Source organism: Rhinoderma darwinii, unplaced genomic scaffold (genome assembly GCF_050947455.1).
Source record: "Rhinoderma darwinii isolate aRhiDar2 unplaced genomic scaffold, aRhiDar2.hap1 Scaffold_3317, whole genome shotgun sequence".
Lineage (NCBI taxonomy): Eukaryota > Metazoa > Chordata > Amphibia > Anura > Rhinodermatidae > Rhinoderma > Rhinoderma darwinii.
Window position 1 is genome coordinate 37,246 of NW_027463398.1, and position 23,881 is coordinate 61,126.

Sequence of the window (23,881 nt, forward strand, 5' to 3'; positions counted from 1 at the left end):
TGTCTCCCTCTTGTGGCCTCCTGGAGGCAAATAAATGTGCAAAAAAAAGACAGCCTGGCGGCCGGCTGTTGCAGTGTTGCCCTCTCAGGCAACACTGAGTGACTGACTGAGCCTCACAGTCTTATATAAAGTTCAGACGGAACTTTGCACGTGTCATAGTGGAGCCCTCAGGATTCCAGAGCCAGCTTTCTGACATCATAATGGGGCCTGCCTCAGAGATAAAAGCCTGGGCCCAGGCAGTGTTGTTCAGTGCTGCTCAGCAGGCAGCACAGGACTGGATTAAAGCTGATACAAGGTGTGAAGGAACAAGGGGTGGCTGTGGGCATGCACTTGCTGCCGCTGCCAGTGTTTATCTGCATGGCAGGAGGGCATTTGGGCGTTGCCAGGAAGGCGTTTTTATGTAGATTCCTCCTCTTTCAGCACTGCATTGTGGTGCAAGCAAAAGAAGCAAATCCTGTCTGGCTTCCTCTCCGGCCTTTATTCACCTCCCGCTTAGTAGCTGTAAATGTGTGTGAGCCTGCAGGGCCCCATGGAATTGCCTAGGAGTAGGCTGAATCGCTGCAAGGGGTGAACAGCAGTATGGGACAGGCTCGGGCAAGGCAAGGGCCGCTCGGGTTATCGCTTCTCGGCCTTTTGGCTAAGATCAAGTGTAGTATCTGTTCTTATCAGTTTAATATCTGATACGTCCCCTATCTGGGGACCATATATTAAATGGATTTTTAGAACAGGGAGATGGAAATAGAGCTTGCTCTGTCCACTCCACGCATTGACCTGGTATTGCAGTATTTCCAGGACCGGTGCACCCTTCCCTTATGTGTTGACTAAAATCAGATTCCAAAAGTGTTTTTTCTCTTTGCCATTGTTTCTGTCTTTCTGAAGGGATCTCCCCTTTTAATCCCATTATTTCAACACCTGTTGGACAATGCATTTGTACAGTCATGTGTGATAATGAGCTCATTTATTAAATGCAATTAATGAATACATTGCCACCTCTTGTTGTGTGTGTGTGTGTGTGTGTGTGTGTGTCTTCTGTGTTTCTGTGTTTCCGGCATTTCACATTGGAACAGCTCATTCACCTTCCTTGTCTTCTCTCCGCCCTCCCTCCCTCCCTCCTAGGTAAGTTAAAGAGCTGCACCTGAGCCAGCCACTGATTGATGCAGCACCACAGTCAAATAGTGGAGTGGAGTGGAGTAGGGGAACAGCAAACAGCCATTAAAGCAGCCAGCCGCCTACCCGCCACAATGGACCTACCTGTGTACACTAGGTGGATGTGATGGAATGTACTGTCGTCCCTACATTTCAAGAAGAAGTAAGAATTGCAGTTGCAACAAACCCTTGCTTGCCTACAAAGAGAGCAGCAATTTGGATTTGTTACTATGTTACCTGGAAGAATAACAAACTGTGCAAGGATGGAGGTTGTAGGAGCAAAGAGAAGTTGTCTGTAAAGTTGGTGGATGCCTATTTTCCATTTTGCAGTCCCTTGTCTCCCTCTTGTGGCCTCCTGGAGGCAAATAAATGTGCAAAAAAAAGACAGCCTGGCGGCCGGCTGTTGCAGTGTTGCCCTCTCAGGCAACACTGAGTGACTGACTGAGCCTCACAGTCTTATATAAAGTTCAGACGGAACTTTGCACGTGTCATAGTGGAGCCCTCAGGATTCCAGAGCCAGCTTTCTGACATCATAATGGGGCCTGCCTCAGAGATAAAAGCCTGGGCCCAGGCAGTGTTGTTCAGTGCTGCTCAGCAGGCAGCACAGGACTGGATTAAAGCTGATACAAGGTGTGAAGGAACAAGGGGTGGCTGTGGGCATGCACTTGCTGCCGCTGCCAGTGTTTATCTGCATGGCAGGAGGGCATTTGGGCGTTGCCAGGAAGGCGTTTTTATGTAGATTCCTCCTCTTTCAGCACTGCATTGTGGTGCAAGCAAAAGAAGCAAATCCTGTCTGGCTTCCTCTCCGGCCTTTATTCACCTCCCGCTTAGTAGCTGTAAATGTGTGTGAGCCTGCAGGGCCCCATGGAATTGCCTAGGAGTAGGCTGAATCGCTGCAAGGGGTGAACAGCAGTATGGGACAGGCTCGGGCAAGGCAAGGGCCGCTCGGGTTATCGCTTCTCGGCCTTTTGGCTAAGATCAAGTGTAGTATCTGTTCTTATCAGTTTAATATCTGATACGTCCCCTATCTGGGGACCATATATTAAATGGATTTTTAGAACAGGGAGATGGAAATAGAGCTTGCTCTGTCCACTCCACGCATTGACCTGGTATTGCAGTATTTCCAGGACCGGTGCACCCTTCCCTTATGTGTTGACTAAAATCAGATTCCAAAAGTGTTTTTTCTCTTTGCCATTGTTTCTGTCTTTCTGAAGGGATCTCCCCTTTTAATCCCATTATTTCAACACCTGTTGGACAATGCATTTGTACAGTCATGTGTGATAATGAGCTCATTTATTAAATGCAATTAATGAATACATTGCCACCTCTTGTTGTGTGTGTGTGTGTGTGTGTGTGTGTGTCTTCTGTGTTTCTGTGTTTCCGGCATTTCACATTGGAACAGCTCATTCACCTTCCTTGTCTTCTCTCCGCCCTCCCTCCCTCCCTCCTAGGTAAGTTAAAGAGCTGCACCTGAGCCAGCCACTGATTGATGCAGCACCACAGTCAAATAGTGGAGTGGAGTGGAGTAGGGGAACAGCAAACAGCCATTAAAGCAGCCAGCCGCCTACCCGCCACAATGGACCTACCTGTGTACACTAGGTGGATGTGATGGAATGTACTGTCGTCCCTACATTTCAAGAAGAAGTAAGAATTGCAGTTGCAACAAACCCTTGCTTGCCTACAAAGAGAGCAGCAATTTGGATTTGTTACTATGTTACCTGGAAGAATAACAAACTGTGCAAGGATGGAGGTTGTAGGAGCAAAGAGAAGTTGTCTGTAAAGTTGGTGGATGCCTATTTTCCATTTTGCAGTCCCTTGTCTCCCTCTTGTGGCCTCCTGGAGGCAAATAAATGTGCAAAAAAAAGACAGCCTGGCGGCCGGCTGTTGCAGTGTTGCCCTCTCAGGCAACACTGAGTGACTGACTGAGCCTCACAGTCTTATATAAAGTTCAGACGGAACTTTGCACGTGTCATAGTGGAGCCCTCAGGATTCCAGAGCCAGCTTTCTGACATCATAATGGGGCCTGCCTCAGAGATAAAAGCCTGGGCCCAGGCAGTGTTGTTCAGTGCTGCTCAGCAGGCAGCACAGGACTGGATTAAAGCTGATACAAGGTGTGAAGGAACAAGGGGTGGCTGTGGGCATGCACTTGCTGCCGCTGCCAGTGTTTATCTGCATGGCAGGAGGGCATTTGGGCGTTGCCAGGAAGGCGTTTTTATGTAGATTCCTCCTCTTTCAGCACTGCATTGTGGTGCAAGCAAAAGAAGCAAATCCTGTCTGGCTTCCTCTCCGGCCTTTATTCACCTCCCGCTTAGTAGCTGTAAATGTGTGTGAGCCTGCAGGGCCCCATGGAATTGCCTAGGAGTAGGCTGAATCGCTGCAAGGGGTGAACAGCAGTATGGGACAGGCTCGGGCAAGGCAAGGGCCGCTCGGGTTATCGCTTCTCGGCCTTTTGGCTAAGATCAAGTGTAGTATCTGTTCTTATCAGTCCTTGTAAGGATAGATAGCTCGGAGAACCACTGGGGGCTATAAACACTAGCTTAGCGATCCAAGAGCGTTCCAGACGAAGCCGGCGACGAACTGCGGAGAAGAACCAGCGAAGACGACGATCCAGAAGGGAGAAGCCGCCATCGAGGAAGAAGCTCCGGGAGATCGCTGCCGGGAAGAAGAAGGAGAACTTCGGAGAAGAGCCGCTGCTGAAGGGGATCTTCGAAGAAGCTCGGCCGCAGAAGAAGAAGCTCGACGAGGAACCGCTGCGGAAGAAATTTCGTGGAAGAACCTCGGCCAGCAAGGAGAAGATTTGCATAGCTCCGCCCCCTTCGGGAAAGAGCTATCGAAGATCCTCCCCAAGCGACAGGAACAGCTGGAAGAAGCCATGGCCTCAACCAGCAACCCTGCCACCCAGAAGGAGAAGGCTGATGGACCAGGTGAGCCGGCCCAGGCCAGGACATCTCCTCCTGAAGCCTCCTCAGGCCAACAGGCCACCAGGAAGCCGAACCAGGCTGCTCCAACCCTGGAGCCCTGGATGAAGCAGACGGTGGCCCTGAAGCTCAAGGAGGTGGACGGGAGAGTGCCGGACATGACGGAAGAAGTGTTCTGCCAGAAGATGCTCCTGGATCAGGGCTTCGCTAAGCCGGAGACCATCAGCATCCAGGCCTTCATGACCGGGATGTTCTTCGTGACCTTCGCTTCGATCAACATCTGCAGAAGGTACTGGGAGATGGTGAAAGCGGCGAGGCCTGAATCCCCTTTCTCTCGCTTTGTGGGCAACTGCCCTGTCCAAAGAGAGGAAAGGCGGGTGACGGTCTCAATGCGGAACCCACACACCCCCGGCAAAGACATCACCACGCTCCTGAAGCGGTTCTGCACAGTGGTGAGGGAACCCACCCACATCCTGAACGGACTCGGCTTCTGGACTGGCAAGTGGTCGGTAATCGTCCGACTGAACAAGGATTCGAGCGCGGAAGACGGCCTCCAGCACCTGCCCCAGTCATTCTCGCTGGGCAACTCCTACGGCCTCATCTATTACCCGGACATGCCGCAGATCTGCAGGAGATGCAGCAAGAAGGGTCATTCGGTGAAGGACTGCAAGGAGGACGCCTGCAAGAACTGCCGGGTAACAGGACACGAGACCAAAGACTGCCCGAAACGGACAATGTGCAACCTCTGCGGACAAGCAGCCCACTCCTACAAGGACTGCCCGAAGAGGGATCGATCCTGGGCAACTGTAGCGGCGAAAGCTCCGGCCAGAGGGAACCCCGCCCCAACCAGAGCTCCAGCGGCGCAGAAGACCGGGAATAAGAAGGATGGTAAGAAGACGACAGTCCCTCCCCCCCGCCTCCCGGCCCTCCCTCGCCCTACCCTCCCCACCCTCCCTCGCCCGGCCCTCCCCACCCCCCCGTCCCCAACCCCTGTCACCCCCACTGAGGCTCTCACCTTCTCCTACCCACCCATCTCAGTGGTCCTGTCACCTGCACCTCTCCCAACCCAGCCTCCCTTCTCCCCAGCTCCAGCAGCACTAACATCTTCCCCTCCAGCTGCTGGAGTCCTCTCCCTGGAGGATTTTCCCCCTCTTGTCTCCTCAGGTGCCATCCAGAGGAAGAGAAAGGTGAGGGACAGCCCAGCTGCTGAATCCTCAAAGCGACAAGTCGTGGAAATCTGCGAAGATTCCCTTGCGCAGCAGGAGGAAATGGAGCAGATGGTGGAGGAACTCGTGTCTGAACCTGAGGTCATCGACTTCACAACAGACATCCAGGTGGCTACAATCCTGGAACAATTTTTGTCAGAGGGCCTGCTGGATCTTCCGGACCCGCCAGGCTCCAGAGAGGAGGATCCGCCCGACCGGACTGGTAACTAAGGTGTATCGTTTGCACTGACCTTCTTTATTCTCCCCCATGGCTGCTAAACTTAACATCTTTAGCCTCAATGTGAGGAGTGTTAGAGATAGGACTAGATGTCAGATGGTGCTAACTTTTCTTTCCAAGCAGTCGAGTGATGTATTTATGCTGCAGGAATGTACTCTCCCCTCTTCCAGGTCATACCATCATCTGGCCAGGCAGTGGACCCATGGCCCGTCCTACTGGTCTGGTGGGGGCGACTGTAAGTCTGCAGGGGTTGCCATCCTGATTAGGGGAAGCGTATTTACTGTTGACTCTGTCCAGGAGCTCGTCTGCGGCCGCTTGTTGGTCGTAGACGGTTCCTGGGCGGGAGAGCCGATTAGGCTCATCAACGTGTACGCTCCCCCTATGAAGGCTGAGCGCCTGGAACTATTCCAGACCCTGCGGACCCAGCTCGCCACCACTAGGGCAGTGGTGATGGCCGGGGACTTCAACTGCCCCATCGAAGAGGATGGACGAAGTTCCGGCACTTCAATCAAGCTGGATGTCAGTTCCAAACTGCTTATCGAGATGGTAACCGAAGCATCCTTGCAGGACGTGGTGGGCTCCATGGGGATCGGCTCTGTGAACTATTCATGGAGCCGACCCGATGGCTCACTTCGTTCTCGGATTGACTTTGTGTTCACCTCCCGGGCAGTCAAGCAGCATGGGCACTCCATGATCCCCTGCTTCTTCTCTGACCACGGGGCCATTCTCTTCCAGGGTGCCATCGGCCACGGTTTTCCTCCCGGCCCTGGCTCCTGGAAGCTGAATTGTGCCCTGCTGGAAAGAGAGGAGGTACTGGCGGAACTTAGAGACGCCTATATTGTTTGGAGGAATGATAAAGTTTTCTTTGACAAAACCTGTGACTGGTGGGAATATGTTAAAGTTGAATTTCGTTGTTTCTTTCAGGCAAAAAGTCGTCAACAGGCGTGTGAGAGGAAGAGAGACTTCAGAGAGATGCAGCGTCAGCTGCGATCCCTGCAAGACCTCCTTCAATGCGGCTGGGACGTCAGGAAGGAGCTGGAGGAAGCCAAAAAGGGCCTGAAAAGGCACTTTGAGGAGGAATCCAAGCGAATTGTCTTTCGTTCCAAGGTGGAGAACCTGGAGAAGGGTGAGAAATGTAACTCGTTCTTTTTCAGGAAACTCCATGCCGGCCACACGCCCCTGAAGGAACTCCGAGATGAGACCGGAAACATGCATTCTGGGAAGAAGGAGGTGATGGGAGTCGTCACAGACTACTACCGAAGCCTCTACTCCCGGAAAACCACTGACCCCGAAGCCGCCGATAAATTCCTGTCAGGTATCACTAATCATCTTGATCCTGCAGGTACGGAGGCTATGGATGTACCCCTGACGGTGGAGGAACTGCTCTCTGCCGCTAAATCCTTCAGACCCGGTAGGACCCCGGGCAGTGATGGTCTCCCAGCAGAGCTCTATGTAGCGCTGGGGGACTTGATCTGTCCGGACCTGCTGGAGCTCTATGAGGAGATGGTGGTGGAGGGTAGAATGCCACCGTCCTTGAGAGAAGGCATGATCACGATCTTGTATAAGCGGAAGGGGGAGAGATGTGACCTGAAAAACTGGCGTCCCATCTCTCTCCTGAACGTGGACTACAAGATCCTCGCCAAAGTATTGACCAACAGACTGAAGGTTGTCATCGGACAGATCATCGGATCGGACCAAACCTGCGGCATTCCTGGCCGTAGGGTGGCCGACAGTCTTGCCCTGGTGAGGGACACGGTGCATTACATGCAAAGCCGCCGTACACACGCGGCCCTGGTCAGTCTGGATCAGGAGAAGGCTTTTGACCGGGTCTCTCACGAATTCATGGGTAAGGCTCTGCGTAGGCTGCGGCTTGGCAGGTTGTTCTGTTTGTATGTTAACCTGATGTATTGCGACATTTACAGCTCGGTGCTGGTGAACGGCTGGAAGACTGACCCCTTTCCTGTATCGTCGGGGGTTAGACAAGGCTGTCCTCTTTCACCTCTCCTTTTTGTTTGTGTTATAGAGCTCTTCGCAGAGGCTATCCGGCAGAATGGAGAGATCAGAGGGATCACCGCACCAGGTCCAGGACACTTCGAGGTCAAATGCTCGCTGTACATGGACGACGTGACCGTCTTCTGCGCTGACCAGAGTTCGGTGACTGCACTCGTCCAGACCTGTGAGGAGTTCGGACGCGCTTCAGGGGCAAAAGTCAACTGCGGGAAGTCGGAAGCCATGCTCTTCGGAAAGTGGTACCTGCCTTCTCCTGCCTCCTTCCCGTTTACTATCAAGCCGGACTTCATCAAAATTCTGGGAGTCTGGTTCGGTAAGGAAGGTGCAGCCCTAAAGTCGTGGGAAGAACGCTTGGCCAAAGTCAACCAAAGGATCGGACTGTGGAGCCTCAGACAACTCACTATTGAGGGCAAAGCAATGGTCCTGCGTAACGAAGTCTTGCCTGTGCTACAATACACTGCACAGGCATGGCCCCCTCTTGCCACCGTCTCGAGGGCCATTACCAGGACTGTGTTTCGCTTCATCTGGGGCTCGAAAATGGACAGAGTAAAGCGGACTGTTATGTACAAGGAGCCCCGCAAAGGTGGGAAGGGTATACCCGACATTCCCACTCTGCTGCGGATCGCTTTTGTATGTGACTGTGTTCGTAGGACTCTGAGGACAGCAAACGGCTCTGCGGGCAAGGCCATGTCCCGCTACTTCCTCCTTCCCCTCTGGCGAGGTTTTGGCTGGGACAAGTGGGACAGCTCCTTCCCTTACAACTGGCACGCTCCCTGGTTCTACGGAGATGTCGTCCGGTTTGTGAGGGAGCATCAACTGGAGGGTCTTAAGCCCGACTTGTGGAAACCTAAGACGATCCACAAGCACATCAGAGCAAAGGACTCACTGGAGTCTGTTCCAGGGCTTCATGCCGACACGTTGGAGACTGTTTGGACTAACGTGTCATCTGGCAGGTTGACCAACGGGCACAAGGACATTTCATGGATGGCCATCCAGGGAGGACTGCCTCTTAGGTCATTCATGCATGCCCGCAACCTGTGCAAGACCCGGTACTGCCCCAGGTGCCCCTTCACGGAGGAAACATCTTTGCACATTTTCTGGCAGTGCCCCTTTGCACAGGGTCTGTTGAAAGCCTTGGAACACGAACTCAAGGACTCAGTACCCAGGAACAGACTGTCGTACCGCTCGGTACTTTATGGACTATTTCCTGGGAATACCACGGATGGAGCAATCCAGGAAGCCTGGCGCCTTATGAACTGCTTTAAGGACGCTATATGGTTTGCCAGGAACCGTCTGATTTTGCGGAGAGAGAGTGTGTCCGTCCAGGACTGCCGCAGGCTGATCCACAGCCTGCTCAGAGACTATTCCACCTGGGACAGCCCGGACGTCGATGAGGAAGAGGACTGATACTCCCCTTCCCCCCCACTCTCCCTTCTTGTGTGTTGTCTTTCAATAAAGCTTCGGGCCTGTGATTTCCCCCTTCCCTATCCCCTCCTACCCACTCCCCTATCCCATCACTTGTCTGTAATGCTTTGTTGTTTGGCGTTAGTGAATGCAAGAATGTTAGTGTAGCATGTGGTGTAATGTATAGCATAGGCTAGCCTGTACTGTGTATTATACTGTCATGTTATGTTTGACGACTGTTATTATTTATTATTTGCTGCTTCATGGCTTGCGCTGCGTCGCAGTAATGTTTGTATGATGACGATTGATTGTCAATAAAGCAATTTTCAATCAAAAAATCTGTTCTTATCAGTTTAATATCTGATACGTCCCCTATCTGGGGACCATATATTAAATGGATTTTTAGAACAGGGAGATGGAAATAGAGCTTGCTCTGTCCACTCCACGCATTGACCTGGTATTGCAGTATTTCCAGGACCGGTGCACCCTTCCCTTATGTGTTGACTAAAATCAGATTCCAAAAGTGTTTTTTCTCTTTGCCATTGTTTCTGTCTTTCTGAAGGGATCTCCCCTTTTAATCCCATTATTTCAACACCTGTTGGACAATGCATTTGTACAGTCATGTGTGATAATGAGCTCATTTATTAAATGCAATTAATGAATACATTGCCACCTCTTGTTGTGTGTGTGTGTGTGTGTGTGTGTGTGTCTTCTGTGTTTCTGTGTTTCCGGCATTTCACATTGGAACAGCTCATTCACCTTCCTTGTCTTCTCTCCGCCCTCCCTCCCTCCCTCCTAGGTAAGTTAAAGAGCTGCACCTGAGCCAGCCACTGATTGATGCAGCACCACAGTCAAATAGTGGAGTGGAGTGGAGTAGGGGAACAGCAAACAGCCATTAAAGCAGCCAGCCGCCTACCCGCCACAATGGACCTACCTGTGTACACTAGGTGGATGTGATGGAATGTACTGTCGTCCCTACATTTCAAGAAGAAGTAAGAATTGCAGTTGCAACAAACCCTTGCTTGCCTACAAAGAGAGCAGCAATTTGGATTTGTTACTATGTTACCTGGAAGAATAACAAACTGTGCAAGGATGGAGGTTGTAGGAGCAAAGAGAAGTTGTCTGTAAAGTTGGTGGATGCCTATTTTCCATTTTGCAGTCCCTTGTCTCCCTCTTGTGGCCTCCTGGAGGCAAATAAATGTGCAAAAAAAAGACAGCCTGGCGGCCGGCTGTTGCAGTGTTGCCCTCTCAGGCAACACTGAGTGACTGACTGAGCCTCACAGTCTTATATAAAGTTCAGACGGAACTTTGCACGTGTCATAGTGGAGCCCTCAGGATTCCAGAGCCAGCTTTCTGACATCATAATGGGGCCTGCCTCAGAGATAAAAGCCTGGGCCCAGGCAGTGTTGTTCAGTGCTGCTCAGCAGGCAGCACAGGACTGGATTAAAGCTGATACAAGGTGTGAAGGAACAAGGGGTGGCTGTGGGCATGCACTTGCTGCCGCTGCCAGTGTTTATCTGCATGGCAGGAGGGCATTTGGGCGTTGCCAGGAAGGCGTTTTTATGTAGATTCCTCCTCTTTCAGCACTGCATTGTGGTGCAAGCAAAAGAAGCAAATCCTGTCTGGCTTCCTCTCCGGCCTTTATTCACCTCCCGCTTAGTAGCTGTAAATGTGTGTGAGCCTGCAGGGCCCCATGGAATTGCCTAGGAGTAGGCTGAATCGCTGCAAGGGGTGAACAGCAGTATGGGACAGGCTCGGGCAAGGCAAGGGCCGCTCGGGTTATCGCTTCTCGGCCTTTTGGCTAAGATCAAGTGTAGTATCTGTTCTTATCCCAAAACGAGCATTGACGACTGAGGGGTCCAGGCCAAAGTCCTTCACAGCTCCATCGGGGGGCCCACCGATGTCAGCCTCGAGGGACGGCCATAGGGATTCCACCGGGTCCAGGCAGAGCAGGAGGAATTCTGACTCTGCTGGACATAAGTTGACCGGCACCTCTGCAAACAGGTCCTCTGCTCCGCCTGCAGTGGACCCTGTTGAGGCAGTGGTTAGCGACAGGCGTCGTGGCTCCGTAGGTTCTGCAGTAGGACCTGACGCCTGTCCCAAGAGTGTGGGCATGGAGCGGAGACACTCTGTGTCAGACGAGGGCTCCATTAAGAAAACCCTAAAATATGCTGGATTGGAGCCTCGTTTTGACCATTTCCGGTCAACGGGGGGGTCGGAGCAAAGTTCCTCCACTGCGGTTGTGGAGGGGCTTGCGATGAAGGCTCCCCGTAAGCAGGCAAAGGTTGCCAAGAGTGATGGGACCTCACAGGCCCCTGTGCAGCTGCCCAGGAAGGACATCAGCGATATCTTCAGCCAGGGGCCAGAGATGGGTGAGAGCGACTTCGAGGAGATGGATAGGAGCCATTCTGCAAAGAGACAGCGAGAGGAAGAGGAGTCCGGAGTTCGGAGGAAAGCTGCCTATCGGAGTTCGGATGAGAGCAGTGTGGGGGTTGGAGCCGCCCACGTATCTGGCTCTGACCCTACCAACATCCAAGATTTATTGACCCCTCAAAAAGGGGGTCCAGACTCGCAGCTGATCTCCGAGTACGACTCTTCTGGTTCGGACCCTGACCTCAACTAAGACTATGTTGGTTCCTATCAAAGTCGCCTCACTAAATGTGAGGTCCCTAAAGAGCCCTGTCCGCAGGACTGCTTTATTTTCATTTTTAGAGACTGTGGACTTTGACCTTTGCCTGCTTCAAGAATGTGGAATCCCTAATGACTTGGAATATCAAGATTTAAAGATGGACTGGAAACTAGGCCCCTCAGTCTGGTCTGGTGGAAATGACTGTCGCTCTGCGGGGGTTGGATTGCTCTGCCGAGGTCGTTTTATCTCCATCCAAACAGTGACTGAAATCATGCCCGGCAGAGCTATTTTAATACATTTGCTTTTTAATGGAATTTTAATTCGTGTTTTAAACGTTTATGCCCCTCCTACCAAACAGGAGAGGGCAGAACTATTAGAGATTTTACCATTGTTTTGTGTTGGGTCTACCCCCCTGCTGGTGGGTGGTGATTTTAACTGTGTGCGAGATGGAGAACACCGGCAGGGTGGGGATTTTAATCGAAAAATTGACCGTACTTCTTACCTGCTCAAGAATTTTATTGGTGATTTTAAATTGAAAGATTGCTGGAGGGAACTCTTGCCTGCGGACCCAGGCCCCACCTGGTCCAATGGAAGAGTGAGCTCCAGAATTGATTTTATTTTCACTTCTAATAGTTTTATTCCCAAAAAATGTTTGCTTTTAACAAATATTTTATCTGATCACAAGCTCCTTTCAGTGCACCTGGAGCTAGAGGGAGAGCAAAAAGCTTGTAGGGGTCCCTGGAGACTAAACACCACACTCCTGGAGGACCCCATCATTAAAGAGGAGTTTGTGCGGACCTACCAGTGTTGGCAGTCCCATAGAGCGCCCAGTCAGCCTATGCTACACTGGTGGGAGGGCATTAAACCCAAAATCAGAGCTTTTTTTATTCGAGCAGGTAAGAAGAAAGCAAAAGAGAAAAAACAATGGTTTTATGTTCTTAATAAACGTTTACATGTACTTTTTAAATTGAAGGAGATTGGTATGGATGTTGATGATGATATCTTAAATCTTAAAGCTGAAATAAAATATGCCATAGAAGAGAAAGGGAAACAAATAATTTTTAATTCACATGTAAAGCACCTCGAGGATGGCGAGAAGTGTTCCCGGTTCTTCTTCAAAAAGGTAATGGATAAACGAGATGTCATTTTAAACCTTGAAGGAGAAACCACTATGGTCGGCATTTTAAATTCTGCTTTTAATTTCTACCAATCTCTTTTTAACAAGAAAAATATTGATCCTTCCTTTTTAGAACATGTTCTTAATTCCCTTGATGCCAAGCTAGATATTTTAGACCAGGAAGTTTTATCCCGTAATATTACCTTGGAGGAACTTTTATTTGCTTTTAAAAGTTTTTCTAATGGGAAAGCTCCTGGGGAAGATGGTCTGCCCATCGAATTTTATCATGCTTTTTGGGAAATTTTAAAGAATGACATGTTTTTATTGTATAAGGAAGTTTTTATTACTGAAGAGCTGCCCCCTTCCTGGAGGAGGGGGATTGTGTCCTTAATTTTTAAAAAAGGTGAGAGGGACCAGTTAAAAAACTGGCGCCCTATTACTCTTTTAAACGTTGATTGTAAAATTTTAGCTAAACTAATAACAATCCGTTTTAAACCTTTTATTCATAAATTAATCCATCCAAACCAGGTATGTGGGGTACCTGGGAGGTCAATTACTGAGTCCCTGAATATTTTACGTGACATCATTTGGTATTTTAAAGAAAGGGGTCAAAGCCTTGCTATTTTATCCTTAGATTTCGAGAAGGCTTTTGACCGGGTCTCCCATGAATATCTTTTTATGGTTCTTAAAAAGATGGCTGTTCCTGAAATTATTTTAACACGTATTAAGCTTTTATATCGATCCTGTTTTAGCCAAATTTCTATCAACGGATTTTTAACTAAAGGTGTTCCTCTTTTATCAGGGGTGAAACAGGGGTGCCCGTTGTCTCCGCTCCTTTTTATTTGTGCCATAGAACCTCTGTTCACCCTAATAAGAGATGATAAAGTCATCAGAGGCGTGCCCATACCTGGAGGAAGGGGGAACCAGGTAAAAATCCTAGGCTATATGGATGACGCCACCGTCCTATGCCCAGACGCCGCTTCTATGAGACGGGCATTGAGGAACACCGGCTTTTTTTGTGAAGCCTCTGGTTTTAAATTAAACGTTGATAAGTGTGACTGTTTTTATACTGGTGTATGGGATTCCTCTGTGACACCAGGAGTTAACATGCAGCAGGATCAGATAAAAATTTTAGGAATTGTTTTTAATCAAGAAAACGATGGGAGACCCAATTGGGATTCAGTAATTGCCAAAATGGAAAAAAAGGTTTTAATGTGGAATTTGAGAAATCTCACCATGGAGGGAAAAGTTTTAATAATTAAATCTGTTTTATTACCCATAATGCTTTATGTAGCTATGGTTTTCCCTCCAACAATTTTATATATTAAAAAAGTGACCAGGATCTGTTTTATGTTTTTATGGGGTTCCAAAATGGAAAAACTAAAACGTGATTTTATGTACAGATGTAAGGACAATGGCGGGAGAGATGTTCCTAACCTTTTTAACTTCTTTTACATTAAATACTTTTGCTTCTGTTTTAAAATATATAATTCTGATGGTATTTTTAGCTACTTTTTAAAGTACGCTACGGGCATGATTTTTAAACGATGGTTTCGTGTCCCTTTGAATTCTCCTGTGCTTCTGTGTCCCCCAAAACAATATGCGGTGCTCGAAAAAACTGTCAGGCTCCTAGGTCTCCAAGAATTGGAGCCTGACATATTGGGGGACCAGAAAAAAGTGTCACTCTCCTGTAGGCGGCAGGAGGATACACTGGCAGTTTCAAATTTCTCACAGGCAAGGTCCAAGGTGGTGTGGCGGAACGTTTTCGGGAAATTTATGGCAAATGTGCACAAGGACCTTGCCTGGGCAATCGTTCACCAGTGCCTCCCTACTCGTGAATTCCAGCATAGGCGAGGACTGGTGGCGAGAGCCAAGTGCCCGAGAGACAGGTGTGGTGACGACGAGACGATAATGCACCTGTTTTGGAACTGCCCATATGCACAGGAGGTTTGGAGGAAGGTAGGCCCATTGCTGAAATGGGCCTGCGGTCTTAAAGATCTTAAATTTGAATACGTGTTTTATGGTCTTTTTAACTGCCCAAGTTTTAAACAGCAAATGGTCTGTTGGATCATTTTAAACTGTTTTAAGAATGCCATTTGGAAGGTTAGGAACATTCTGCTTTTTAAACATGATTTTATTGACGTTAAAAATTGTGTGAAATATGCCCTAAGTGAAATGTATATTTATTATCTTAGGGACAAAAAGCAGCTAGGGGTAAAAGAAGCAACATCCATGTGGTGTTTGCAAATGTGGAATACCATAACATTGTAAATAAAAATGGTTTTATTCTTTTATGTCTTTTATGCCCTGTATAAATTTTATCCTGCTATTGTTCTGTACTTTTATTATAACATCTGTATCAATGGTCTTATTATTATTACTTTTGTATTCATTTAAATGTATGAATATTCATGTATTATGCTGTTGATTTTATCTTGTGGTTTCAATTTTAAAAAAAAGTCTGTAAAATATATTATTTTTGCCAATAAAAAACTTTGTTGAAACCTTATCTGTTCTTATCAGTTTAATATCTGATACGTCCCCTATCTGGGGACCATATATTAAATGGATTTTTAGAACAGGGAGATGGAAATAGAGCTTGCTCTGTCCACTCCACGCATTGACCTGGTATTGCAGTATTTCCAGGACCGGTGCACCCTTCCCTTATGTGTTGACTAAAATCAGATTCCAAAAGTGTTTTTTCTCTTTGCCATTGTTTCTGTCTTTCTGAAGGGATCTCCCCTTTTAATCCCATTATTTCAACACCTGTTGGACAATGCATTTGTACAGTCATGTGTGATAATGAGCTCATTTATTAAATGCAATTAATGAATACATTGCCACCTCTTGTTGTGTGTGTGTGTGTGTGTGTGTGTGTGTCTTCTGTGTTTCTGTGTTTCCGGCATTTCACATTGGAACAGCTCATTCACCTTCCTTGTCTTCTCTCCGCCCTCCCTCCCTCCCTCCTAGGTAAGTTAAAGAGCTGCACCTGAGCCAGCCACTGATTGATGCAGCACCACAGTCAAATAGTGGAGTGGAGTGGAGTAGGGGAACAGCAAACAGCCATTAAAGCAGCCAGCCGCCTACCCGCCACAATGGACCTACCTGTGTACACTAGGTGGATGTGATGGAATGTACTGTCGTCCCTACATTTCAAGAAGAAGTAAGAATTGCAGTTGCAACAAACCCTTGCTTGCCTACAAAGAGAGCAGCAATTTGGATTTGTTACTATGTTACCTGGAAGAATAACAAACTGTGCAAGGATGGAGGTTGTAGGAGCAAAGAGAAGTTGTCTGTAAAGTTGGTGGATGCCTATTTTCCATTTTGCAGTCCCTTGTCTCCCTCTTGTGGCCTCCTGGAGGCAAATAAATGTGCAAAAAAAAGACAGCCTGGCGGCCGGCTGTTGCAGTGTTGCCCTCTCAGGCAACACTGAGTGACTGACTGAGCCTCACAGTCTTATATAAAGTTCAGACGGAACTTTGCACGTGTCATAGTGGAGCCCTCAGGATTCCAGAGCCAGCTTTCTGACATCATAATGGGGCCTGCCTCAGAGATAAAAGCCTGGGCCCAGGCAGTGTTGTTCAGTGCTGCTCAGCAGGCAGCACAGGACTGGATTAAAGCTGATACAAGGTGTGAAGGAACAAGGGGTGGCTGTGGGCATGCACTTGCTGCCGCTGCCAGTGTTTATCTGCATGGCAGGAGGGCATTTGGGCGTTGCCAGGAAGGCGTTTTTATGTAGATTCCTCCTCTTTCAGCACTGCATTGTGGTGCAAGCAAAAGAAGCAAATCCTGTCTGGCTTCCTCTCCGGCCTTTATTCACCTCCCGCTTAGTAGCTGTAAATGTGTGTGAGCCTGCAGGGCCCCATGGAATTGCCTAGGAGTAGGCTGAATCGCTGCAAGGGGTGAACAGCAGTATGGGACAGGCTCGGGCAAGGCAAGGGCCGCTCGGGTTATCGCTTCTCGGCCTTTTGGCTCAGATCAGGTTCATTGCCTGGTCTGGGCCGGGGGGTTCGGCCTTTCGTGGAGTCCTTTCCGACGTTTTTGGGAGCGATCACCGTGCCGTTGGGCATTTCATATCAAGATGGCAGCTGTGCGTAACACTATCCGTTTCGTGGTGAATGAGCAGAGGAGAGACGAAGTTGATACTGGACATATCATTGAGAACATCCTTCTGGACCTGGCTGGAGTTAAGTTGGTAGAGGTATTCTGTATCCAAGCTTTCAGCAATATTGCTACATATGATGTATCCTTTTTTGAGGCCGCCTATTGTTTAAACGTTTTTCAGTTGCTCAAGGAGAAACACATGCATGAGGCTTTAACATCCATTGAAGTGCAACCTCTTTTTTCTGCAGTGGAAAAATGTATAACAATTCATATGTATAACCCATTTTTGGATAGAAGGCTGGTCAGGGCTTTTTTAGCCCACTACTGTACCCATGTTAGAGGAGGTGTGGAGCAGAAGAACCTATGGGGAGTCTTTAATGGTGATATCAAGTACTGGGTCAGGCTGAAACCTGACTCCAGCTGTATTGGAGGAGTGATGAATCCTCCTGCAAATTTTTCCATTGGTGGGAACAAGGGATATCTGTACTACCAGGATATGCCTTGCTTTTGTAGATCCTGTTTTTCCTACGGGCATACCAAAGATGAATGTAAAGGCAAGGTTTGCAGAAATTGCAAGGAAATAGGACATGAGGCTAGTGCGTGTATTTCCCCATCCAGGTGTGACATTTGTGGTTTGCCTGGTCATACATGCAGAAAATGTCCAAAGGTGTTTCCCTTTTTAGGGCAAGAGAGAAGAACATGGGGCAGACAGGTGAGAACAACAAGTTCCCTTGCTGCCATTTCTGATATAACTCCAGAGCCAGCTGGAAGTGTTTCTGTGGCTGCTTCTCAGGACCCTGGGAAAGCTGTACTAGGAGAGGTTCTAACCTCACATATTAGCAGCATGGAGTTGGGTGTGGTCCCTCCTGCAGAGCCGATTGTTGAGGAAACACCTGTTGTTATGCCTATGGAAGGTGAAGACACAGCGCCACCTATTGGGTGTGCTTCCCATGATAATGGTGCAAGTATGCAAATTTTGTCTTTTTCTAGCCCAGAGTCAAAAATGGACGACTCAGCTAAAGTGGAGTGGTCAATATCAGAGGAGGATGAGAAGGAGGCTAGGATGCCTAGTGCCACTAGTGCGGAAATCTTCCATAAAGTGGTCTCAAAAAGGGGCAAGTCTGGAAAGGCGGTGAAGAGACTGAAGATAGGTTTGTTGGAAGATTCTGCTCATGCAAATCCTTTTTCTTTGCTGGATAGTGACTCCAGTTCTAGCCCTAAGTCATCTGAGGTGGCCTCAGAAGTACCCAGCTCTCCTGGGGAAGGTTTCCTCAGTGAAGTCAATGTGGCAAATCTGGAAAGAGCTATGTATTTCCCTGGGACGTGATATGTTCTGGTTATTTCATGGCTTTACATTGCACTAACCATACTATGCCCGCATGTCTTTGAGATTAAAGATTGTCTCTCAAAATGTACGGGTGTTCTCCTCTGCTCACAAGCGTGCTGCAGTCCTGGACTTTTTGGCCTCTAAGGGCAGTGACATCGTTTGTGTACAAGAATGTGGTTTGTCAAAAAATCCTAGTAAAGAAGAATGGAAGTTTGGGGAAGCAATTTGGTCCTTTTCTTCCACAAATAGGAATGATGGAATTGGTATCCTCTTTAAAAATAATGAGTTTGTCATCAAACAGACTCAAATCATTCAGGAAGGAAGATGTGTCTGCGTGTTACTAGCCTATAAGGGGTGGCAGTTTAGGCTTATCAATATCTATGGCCATGCTGTGAAAACTGATAGGTTGGCACTTTTTGATAGTTTAAAATTTTTTCTACACGGTAAAGTTCCTGTCATTATTGTTGGTGACATTAACTGTATCCTGGAGAAGCAGGCCCGAGCTGGGTCCACAGAGTCTAATGTGGATGTCACTGGAGTTTTGTGGAATAAAATTTTGCAGGACTTTGCTTTGCAGGACGCTGTCACCAGGAAACCAGGTCCATTTACCTATCATGCCGATGACGGAAGATCGGATTCTCGTCTGGATTTTTTCTTTTTTTCTACCTCTGCAATGAAATGTGTAGATTATGCGCAGGAGAGAGTGTGGTTTTCAGATCACGAGTGTTTGTTGGGGGTTTTTGTTATAAATAATTTCTTTTATGGTAGAGGGGTATGGAAGATGAATGTCAGTTTTCTGTGTGATGAAAGGGTAAAAACTAGGTTTGGGAAAAAATATGGTTTTTGGGCTAGAAAGAAAAGTTCTTTCTCTAATGTGTGTGAATGGTGGGTATGGGTGAAAAAAAAGATTGGTGGGTTTTTTAGACAGATAGGGTATAGAAGAGCGAGAAGGAAAAGATTGCAATATTTACGCTTTAACATGCGGATGACGTTCCTTCATCAATGTAAAAATTTGGGTATGGATGTAAGACACGATTTGGATAAAACAAAAAAAGATATTAAGGAGTGGTTCCGAGAAAAAGGGAAAGAAATAATATTTAGGTCTAAGGTGGAGGTTAGAGATAATCACGAGAAATGTACTAGATTTTTCTTCAAAAAAATGTGTGGTGGAAAAAGTGGAATGAATGTGTTATTGGATAAGGATGATAAAGAGGTGTTTGGTAAGGACGTGATTGATGTGGTGTCTGATTTTTATAAACAACTGTATGATGTGAAGAAGTGTGATTTGGGTGATGATGAGGAGTTTCTGGATATTGTGTGTAATTTTGTTCCTGAAAGTGAATGTGAGTCTTTGCTTGGTGAGATTATGGATGGTGAAATAAAGGATGTGGTGGGAAGTATGGCTAAAAATAAGTCTCCAGGGATCGATGGAATACCAGCTGAGTTCTATGGGAAATATTGGGACATAATTGGGAAGGATGTTATAGATGTTATGAGTGTGTTGTTTTCTGGGACGAATATGTGTGATGTGATGAAGAAGGGTATGGTAGTTCTGTTGCATAAAAAAGGAGATAAGAGGCGTTTAGAAAACTGGCGACCAATTACTTTGCTGAATACGGATTATAAAATTTTTGCCAAGCTGATTGCGAATCGTATGAGAAATGTGATTGGGTGTGTGATTGATGAGGATCAGGTATGTGCGGTACCAAAAAGGAAATTGCATGAGAATATGGCGTTGGTGCGGGATATGCTTGAGGATTGTAAGGGTCGGAATAAGAAGGTGATTGTGTGTGCGTTAGATTTTGAGAAAGCGTTTGATCGTGTGGCGCATGTGTTTTTGTTTAAAGTGTTAGAGAGAATGGGTTTTCCGGTTCAGTTTGTGAGTTTGTTGAAGAATTTATACGCGAATGCAAAGAGTTGTGTGCAGGTGAATGGGTTTTTTTCAGAATCATTTAGTATTATGTCTGGTGTGCGACAGGGTTGTCCGTTGTCTCCCATCCTATTTATTTGTGCGATTGAACCATTGTTGCAAATGATTAGAAATGATAAGGTTGTGAAAGGTTTGGTGGTGCCCGGGTGTGATGGAAAACGTGTGAAAGCTTTGGGATATATGGATGATATTTGTGTATTGTGTGATTCAGTGTATGATATGTCCAGAGTGAAGTTGATTGTAAACATGTTTTGTATTGCGTCTGCTTTTAAAATAAATTGGGGTAAGAGCAAATTTAAATTTTTTTTCAGTAATGAGCGAGTGAGTGATTCTGATATGGAACAGGTGGATGGTGTGAAAATTTTGGGTATTGTGTTTGATGATGAGTTGAAAGGGAGAGAAAGTTGGGATGAGTTAGGTGGTAGGATTGTGAGAAAGTTGGAAATGTGGAGAATGAGGGATCTTTCTTTTTCGGGGAAGGTTTTAATTGTCAAAAGTATTATTCTACCTATGATTTTATATGTTGCTCTGGTTTTTCCTCCTGCTGTTGATATGTTAAAAAAAGTGAATAGAGTTTTGTTCCTTTTTTTATGGGGGAGCGGGATTGAGAAGGCAAAGAGAGAAATTCTAATGAAAAGCAGACGAAATGGAGGCCTTGATTTCCCAAATTTGGAGATCTTCATTGGAATTAATTGTGCACGGTTTTTTGTAGAGCTTTTATTTAAAGAATCCAAGGCTTCCAGAATGTCGAAGTATCTAGCTGGAACGGTGATTCAGCGTCTAAGGTGGGAAAAACGTAATTTATGTAAACCAATTGCTTTTCAGTGCACAGGGTGGTATTTGTATGTTGGAAAATTTATTAAAAAGTTCCAGCTAGAGGATGTAAGAATGGAGAGATTTTTGAGCGAAAAGAATGTTGTGAGAAGTATGTGTATGAATAATGTGATGTGTTCTGTAAATGGTTTGAATTCGATGGAGTCTAAGTCTGTGTGGAAGAAGATTGTTACGTATGATGTGTCAAATAAGCAGAAAGATTTGTTATGGATGTCGGTACATGGAGTGTTGCCTGTAAGGAGTGTTCAGAAAAGAAGAGGTTTGGTTGCATCTGAAAGGTGTCCGAGAGAAGGTTGTGGGGATGATGAGGATGTGAGTCATGTGTTTTGGTCGTGTAAGCATGCAAAGGATGTTTGGAAAAAGTTGAGTGGGTTGTGTGAAGAATTGACTGGTTTGAAGGTTTTGACGTATGAAATTGTCTTGTTTGGTTTGTGTAGTTTGGGTAGTGAAAAGGATAGAGTGTTGTGGATTTTTCTGACTTGTGTGAAAGAAGTATTGTGGAATACGAGGAATTTGAATGTGTATAAAAGAGAAGTATTTGAGATGGAGGATGTGGTTAGTATGGTATTGGCTAAATTGTATTTTTATTATAAATGGGATCTAGAAAGAGGTATGGATGCGGAAGGGATATGGCGAATGTTAAAATGGAGGTATTTAGTTTGAGGAATTTTGTTTGATTTATCTTGTATTTGATGGAAAAATAAAATAATGAACCAGAGTGATGAGATTTTTTGAAAAATAGAGAGGTGGTTTGAACAACTACAGTTCTCGGTTTTATTCAAAAAAACCTGAATGGTTTAATAAAAAAAAAAAAAAAAAAAAAAAAAAAAAATCTGTTCTTATCAGTTTAATATCTGATACGTCCCCTATCTGGGGACCATATATTAAATGGATTTTTAGAACAGGGAGATGGAAATAGAGCTTGCTCTGTCCACTCCACGCATTGACCTGGTATTGCAGTATTTCCAGGACCGGTGCACCCTTCCCTTATGTGTTGACTAAAATCAGATTCCAAAAGTGTTTTTTCTCTTTGCCATTGTTTCTGTCTTTCTGAAGGGATCTCCCCTTTTAATCCCATTATTTCAACACCTGTTGGACAATGCATTTGTACAGTCATGTGTGATAATGAGCTCATTTATTAAATGCAATTAATGAATACATTGCCACCTCTTGTTGTGTGTGTGTGTGTGTGTGTGTGTGTGTCTTCTGTGTTTCTGTGTTTCCGGCATTTCACATTGGAACAGCTCATTCACCTTCCTTGTCTTCTCTCCGCCCTCCCTCCCTCCCTCCTAGGTAAGTTAAAGAGCTGCACCTGAGCCAGCCACTGATTGATGCAGCACCACAGTCAAATAGTGGAGTGGAGTGGAGTAGGGGAACAGCAAACAGCCATTAAAGCAGCCAGCCGCCTACCCGCCACAATGGACCTACCTGTGTACACTAGGTGGATGTGATGGAATGTACTGTCGTCCCTACATTTCAAGAAGAAGTAAGAATTGCAGTTGCAACAAACCCTTGCTTGCCTACAAAGAGAGCAGCAATTTGGATTTGTTACTATGTTACCTGGAAGAATAACAAACTGTGCAAGGATGGAGGTTGTAGGAGCAAAGAGAAGTTGTCTGTAAAGTTGGTGGATGCCTATTTTCCATTTTGCAGTCCCTTGTCTCCCTCTTGTGGCCTCCTGGAGGCAAATAAATGTGCAAAAAAAAGACAGCCTGGCGGCCGGCTGTTGCAGTGTTGCCCTCTCAGGCAACACTGAGTGACTGACTGAGCCTCACAGTCTTATATAAAGTTCAGACGGAACTTTGCACGTGTCATAGTGGAGCCCTCAGGATTCCAGAGCCAGCTTTCTGACATCATAATGGGGCCTGCCTCAGAGATAAAAGCCTGGGCCCAGGCAGTGTTGTTCAGTGCTGCTCAGCAGGCAGCACAGGACTGGATTAAAGCTGATACAAGGTGTGAAGGAACAAGGGGTGGCTGTGGGCATGCACTTGCTGCCGCTGCCAGTGTTTATCTGCATGGCAGGAGGGCATTTGGGCGTTGCCAGGAAGGCGTTTTTATGTAGATTCCTCCTCTTTCAGCACTGCATTGTGGTGCAAGCAAAAGAAGCAAATCCTGTCTGGCTTCCTCTCCGGCCTTTATTCACCTCCCGCTTAGTAGCTGTAAATGTGTGTGAGCCTGCAGGGCCCCATGGAATTGCCTAGGAGTAGGCTGAATCGCTGCAAGGGGTGAACAGCAGTATGGGACAGGCTCGGGCAAGGCAAGGGCCGCTCGGGTTATCGCTTCTCGGCCTTTTGGCTAAGATCAAGTGTAGTATCTGTTCTTATCAGTTTAATATCTGATACGTCCCCTATCTGGGGACCATATATTAAATGGATTTTTAGAACAGGGAGATGGAAATAGAGCTTGCTCTGTCCACTCCACGCATTGACCTGGTATTGCAGTATTTCCAGGACCGGTGCACCCTTCCCTTATGTGTTGACTAAAATCAGATTCCAAAAGTGTTTTTTCTCTTTGCCATTGTTTCTGTCTTTCTGAAGGGATCTCCCCTTTTAATCCCATTATTTCAACACCTGTTGGACAATGCATTTGTACAGTCATGTGTGATAATGAGCTCATTTATTAAATGCAATTAATGAATACATTGCCACCTCTTGTTGTGTGTGTGTGTGTGTGTGTGTGTGTGTGTGTGTCTTCTGTGTTTCTGTGTTTCCGGCATTTCACATTGGAACAGCTCATTCACCTTCCTTGTCTTCTCTCCGCCCTCCCTCCCTCCCTCCTAGGTAAGTTAAAGAGCTGCACCTGAGCCAGCCACTGATTGATGCAGCACCACAGTCAAATAGTGGAGTGGAGTGGAGTAGGGGAACAGCAAACAGCCATTAAAGCAGCCAGCCGCCTACCCGCCACAATGGACCTACCTGTGTACACTAGGTGGATGTGATGGAATGTACTGTCGTCCCTACATTTCAAGAAGAAGTAAGAATTGCAGTTGCAACAAACCCTTGCTTGCCTACAAAGAGAG

At 46.9% G+C, this 23,881-nt stretch overlaps 5 non-coding genes and 3 pseudogenes across 5 annotated transcripts; all 8 read left to right on the forward strand.

Moving 5' to 3' along the window:
* Positions 1 to 617: 617 nt before the first annotated feature.
* Positions 618 to 808, forward strand: LOC142704414 (U2 spliceosomal RNA). The gene has a single exon (XR_012867873.1). It is a non-coding gene; the product is annotated as a U2 spliceosomal RNA (small nuclear RNA).
* A 1,290-nt stretch (positions 809 to 2,098) lies between these two features.
* LOC142704416 (U2 spliceosomal RNA) lies at positions 2,099 to 2,289 on the forward strand. Its single transcript, XR_012867874.1, has one exon. It is a non-coding gene; the product is annotated as a U2 spliceosomal RNA (small nuclear RNA).
* Positions 2,290 to 3,579: 1,290 nt separating this feature from the next.
* On the forward strand, positions 3,580 to 3,681 carry LOC142704399 (U2 spliceosomal RNA; annotated as a pseudogene).
* Positions 3,682 to 9,224: 5,543 nt separating this feature from the next.
* Positions 9,225 to 9,412, forward strand: LOC142704383 (U2 spliceosomal RNA). The gene has a single exon (XR_012867858.1). It is a non-coding gene; the product is annotated as a U2 spliceosomal RNA (small nuclear RNA).
* Positions 9,413 to 10,702: 1,290 nt separating this feature from the next.
* On the forward strand, positions 10,703 to 10,796 carry LOC142704405 (U2 spliceosomal RNA; annotated as a pseudogene).
* A 4,341-nt stretch (positions 10,797 to 15,137) lies between these two features.
* LOC142704387 (U2 spliceosomal RNA) lies at positions 15,138 to 15,329 on the forward strand. The gene has a single exon (XR_012867862.1). It is a non-coding gene; the product is annotated as a U2 spliceosomal RNA (small nuclear RNA).
* A 6,300-nt stretch (positions 15,330 to 21,629) lies between these two features.
* Positions 21,630 to 21,847, forward strand: LOC142704392 (U2 spliceosomal RNA; annotated as a pseudogene).
* A 1,290-nt stretch (positions 21,848 to 23,137) lies between these two features.
* Positions 23,138 to 23,328, forward strand: LOC142704417 (U2 spliceosomal RNA). Its single transcript, XR_012867875.1, has one exon. It is a non-coding gene; the product is annotated as a U2 spliceosomal RNA (small nuclear RNA).
* Positions 23,329 to 23,881: the final 553 nt, after the last annotated feature.